The sequence below is a fragment of the Saccopteryx bilineata genome, chromosome 3 (assembly GCF_036850765.1).
Source record: "Saccopteryx bilineata isolate mSacBil1 chromosome 3, mSacBil1_pri_phased_curated, whole genome shotgun sequence".
Lineage (NCBI taxonomy): Eukaryota > Metazoa > Chordata > Mammalia > Chiroptera > Emballonuridae > Saccopteryx > Saccopteryx bilineata.
Genome location: NC_089492.1, coordinates 97,367,903 through 97,372,872, shown reverse-complemented (window position 1 = coordinate 97,372,872; position 4,970 = coordinate 97,367,903). Strand labels below are relative to the sequence as shown.

Below are 4,970 nucleotides of genomic sequence, written 5' to 3'. Positions count from 1 at the left end.
AGCCAGCATAAACTCCAGTGTGTGCCTAGTGCTTCCTTAGACATGGGAAGAGCTGCTTGTAAACGACATTATTATTTTTGGCAGCTGAAGTCATTTTTGCAGTGTTTCTCAGCAGATCGGAGGTTGATTACATCCTGTTCGGAGATTCTTGGTTTTCTTTTACAAGCACGGGGTCTTGCGCAAGCTGAAATTGCTGAAACCAGCGGAAGGCGCTGGACTTCTCAGTACCTTTCATATTCTCTTGCTTTCTTTTTTGTTAATGACTGAACACATGGGAATTTGAGGAGAAATTTTTCCAAAGGTTGTCCTTGTTTTGTTACCAGGGATGTTTTGAGAATAGTAGGTTGTGGCAGAATAACAGAACCCATATGTCTTAGAAGTCGAAAGAAAAAGTATGTATGTAAAGGCAAGAACAATACCAGCATCTATATGCCTCTAGACTACATTGTAGCATACTGGTTAGCTAGCAAAATCATATCAATCACACTTGAAATGCTACTCCAGCTATTGACCAAACTGTAATAATTAGATCATCAAAGCCATACTTTTAAAATTATTATCAAAATCAGAGAACTCCCACAAATACTCACAAAAATCAAAAGGAAAAAAACTACAAGTCGTATCTTTAAAATGTGGGTGTTTTTCCAAGATATAATTAAAAGAAATTTTACACAATATAATGACATTTAAATTCAAAATTTGTCTTGTTGAGAATAATGTGTCTATAGTTTAAGTCATATTTGAATCACTAAAAGTTTTTAATCTTATGATAAGCCTTGAGAGGAAAAAAAGAAAGAAAAATTGAAGGTGATTTTTCCTCCTGATGACAAAATATGACATGGAAAATGAATAATAAACAGAGGTAAAAAAAAGAATATGATGTTTGTAATACTGATCAAGGAGACATTCATTGGGTAAATTAGATAGCTGGGAAAGCTCACTGAAGGGGAATACATGAAATGACTTTAGTTTTGTGGTGGTTTCCTTCAGGATGCGAATGTTCCAAAATACAAAAAAAAAAAAAAAAGTGGCAGAAAAAGAGAAAACATGGCTCTATTTTCATAATAATAAATTATTATTAAAATAAAATATAGATATTTTCATCAAATTATTTCTTTTCCTGTCTAGTCTGTTTACACTGACATCACATTACAATAACAACACATTCACACCTACCCTTTCCACATTTCTAAAATAGGCTATTTTACTTCACTTAAAAATTCTAATATTCTGTATCAGAGAGAGAGAATAAACTATGCCTTTAAAAAAAACTAACAGAGACAAGCTGTCATAACTTGAGCTAAGGCGGAACAGGCCTACAAAAGGATAGTTTGAAAATAATTAAACCAGGGGTCGGGAACCTATGGTTCGTGAGCCAGATGTGGCTCTTTTGATGGCTGCATCTGGCTCGCAGACAAATCTTAATAAAAAAATAATAATGTTAAAAATAGAAAACATTCTCATGTATTACAATCCATTCATTTCCTACCGCTCATGTTCATGGTTGCGAGTGGCTGGAGCCAATCACAGCTGTCCTCCGGGACAACAGCAAATTTTTATTGGATAATGTGTAACATACACAAGTTGTTGTACAGCTGTCATGGAATTACATTTTAAAATATGTGGCATTCATGGCTCTCTCAGCCAAAAATTTTCCCAACCCCTGAATTAAAACACTACTTACCAGCCAGCTTTCCAAATGGAACAGCACAGCAGGAGCTTGGCAATTTTCAATATGTAAACACTTATTCTAAATCATTTCACTAGTATTTGCGATCAGATCCAATATACATATGACATCACAGACTGTTTTTTCATTTGCTTACGGCCAAGTACATTTCAAGTGTGCACTCCTCATAAGAAATATCTGCTCCTGTTTTTCTTTAGCAAAAACTTTCAATAAGTGTAATATAAGTAATAAAGAATGACTTACTGCTATTTTTATATACAGTATTTCAACATCTATGGAAAAAGATGACAGTCAAGCTCCTTGACCTTTTGACTTGTGACTTCGTAAGCGTTTAGTGATGACTATAAATGTAGAAAATTTTGGTGAGGTTGAATTTTCAGAAGAGAATTGGAAGTATTGACAGTCTCACGTAAAAAAAAAAAATACATTAGTGTTCTTTCTATGTTATAGTTAGCTGAGACATGCAGCAAACTGCTGGTGACCAAGAAGGTAAAATTTGTCCTAAGACCGTAAAGCACAAATTTAAGGCTACATCCCGTGTATAGAATAGGGTCTGACTGGATAGCTCCTGGGCCTGGTCAATGAGCTGGAGGAGCGAGTATTTTTAGAGGCTTTGATGAGGAACAATGTCACTGAATATTGAGGGGAAATTTCTATGAAGAGTAAGAGTAGAAATTTAACTCCTCCCAGGGCACAGAAAATTTTAACCCACAGGAAAGATCATTATGTTTCAAGGAAATGATAGCTTTGGTTACACTTCTAAATCCCTTTGGGAACTTTAAATATAAATAGAATAAATTTTACTCAGGTGATAAAAACTGTAGACATTCAGACAAACCACTGGAGGTTTTAAGAACATAAAAATGACAGAAGGCATGAGACTAGGAGATGGGACGTTGAGGAGTTTGAAAACCAGAGAGTCTACATACTTTCTCTAAGGTCAGTCATTGGAAGGGAAAGCTTCCCAAGAATTTGAATTACGTGGTTTTCTGATCATAACTGATCTCCCGTGCTGCACCTCTTTCAAGTTCTTAAGGTCAGACAATCTTTTCAAGTGTCATGCAAGATATTAGAAGAAAGTTTCAAGCCAGAATTTTTTTTATTTATTTATTTTTTCTTACAGAGATAGAGAGAGGGACAGACAGGGACAAAGAGATATGAAGGGAGAGAGATGAGAAGCATAAATTCTTCATTGTATCACCTTAGTTGTTCATTGATTGCTTTCTCATATGTGCCTTTACTGGGGGGGGGGGCTACAGCAGACCGAGTGACCCCTTGCTCAAGCCAGTGACCTTGGGCTTAAGCTGGTGAGACTTGCTCAAACCAGATGAGCCCATGCTCAAGCTGGCAACCTTGGGGTTCCGAACCTGGGTCCCCTGCATACCAAGCCAATGCTCTATCCACTGCACCACCGCCTGGTCAGGCCAGAAACTTTTTAAAAGTAGTTTTAAAGTATATAGAGTAGTGGAAGGGGTAAAAATATTCATGGCCCTTACTGCTTCTGCAGAGAAAATGAACTTTCCTGTTCCATTGACAGTGGCCCTGAGATGAGCCTCTATTCTCAACTCTAACTGCACATCAGATTCACATAAATTGGGTGATGTCCACACCACACCCCAATGAACTAAATAGATTGATAGGGTCCAGACAAGGTCAATTGATTTTTTTCAATATACTCATCATATTAGGAGTATTATTATTCCCCAGATGGTAATAAGATACCTTATAGAAAATAAAAAAAAAGATACCTTATAGGTCAAGTGTCTATGTTATTGGTCATCGAAACATTTTTTAGTTTAAAATGTAGAACTATTAATAATTACATTCAATCAACTGCAGTGAACTGGGAATGTCCCAGGCAAACTAGGACATATGTTTGACCTAAATTAAAGAGCTATTTTCAAGAATAAATGAGTATTGAGTAGGTGTTCAAAGAAAAGCATATAAAATTAATAGCTATAAAACTCTTTCACCAAATACTAGATTTATAACATATTAAAGAGCTACTGGCTAAAAATAATCCTATGAATGAATAAACTAAGAATTACTAGATTAAACTTAGGTTAATTGATTCTTTACTGAAAGAGTTCTTGGAGTTATTAATAAGCTAATCTGCCTTACAAATATTTATGCATTGTTTATGGTATACAGTTTTTCCACATAATTTGTCCCTAGATTTTACTTTTTCAAGGAAATAATGTTATGATTTCAGCTTTCCAATGGACTCAATGTAAAGAGTAATGAAATGTATGGTTCAGGGATAAAGTAGAATGGGTGGCAAAAATGATTCCAAGATTTTATCCAGAAATTGTGCTTAGACTGCCAGGCAGATAAGTCAGTGGTGTGGGGAATTCCAAACCAGTTTAGAAACAGTGTCATTTTGATTTAGCTGCTACCAAAATATCAAGGTTGTTCTGATCTCCTGGAGAGACAAAGAAGCCTTTTCCTGTTTCCCATGAAAATCTAGTATTTGCTTTGTTCTTGCGGTTTTATGGATTTCAGTTTATGTCTGGGATATTTTTAAAAGTAGTTTCTTGGTGCCCTCTCCTTCTTTGCCAGTAAGAATGGGGGTCGGAGTCAAAGACACAGGCCAGGAAAAACAAACAAACTAACAAACAAAAACAGGTTCTGAATTGCCATTGACACAAAAGCCAGAAACATGTATGGAAAACTGAAGTATGTAAAGTAGGAAGGCAAGAAGATGTGCTCAGAAATGGAAGACGGAACCAACCTCATCAGATACCCAGGCAGAGAGCTACGCTGGGTCCTGGGGTGGAGGCAATTGCTGGCACCTGACTTCCCATATCCTGAGATGGGAGCTGTGCTGGTGAGCCAGCAACCAGAACACTAGGGGACTTTGACCAACTTCTCAACTCTGGTTTCCAAATGACCCATACATTTTTTAAAACAGCATAAAGAATACCTCTTTAAATCTCTTCTTTTACCTAATATTTCCTTGGCAGAGTAGTGAATTACCCTCTATGCTTCTAATGATAGCGAACATATAAAGCAATTTCTATGTGCCAGGCATTTTTCTCCGTATTTTTATATATATTAACTCATTAAATCCTGGTAATAACCTGTGAGCTGTATTCTGTTATCATCTTTATTTATAGATGAAAAAAATTAGACAAAGAGTTTCTAAGTAAATCTGCCCAAGGTCACACAGTTCTAATTAGTAAAGCTGGACAAATCTGGCTCCAAAGTTGGTTACTGTCCACTCCACTATGGGCAAATGCATCACAGAAATTAACAGAGATAGGTAACTGTTCTTACCTAG

The 4,970-nt window shown here is 36.2% G+C and overlaps 1 protein-coding gene across 8 annotated transcripts in view; it reads left to right on the top strand.

Annotated features, from left to right (window-relative positions):
* SLC8A1 (solute carrier family 8 member A1) overlaps positions 1 to 4,970 on the top strand; it is a 373,856-nt gene that overhangs the window by 488 nt on the left and 368,398 nt on the right. The window lies entirely within an intron of this gene.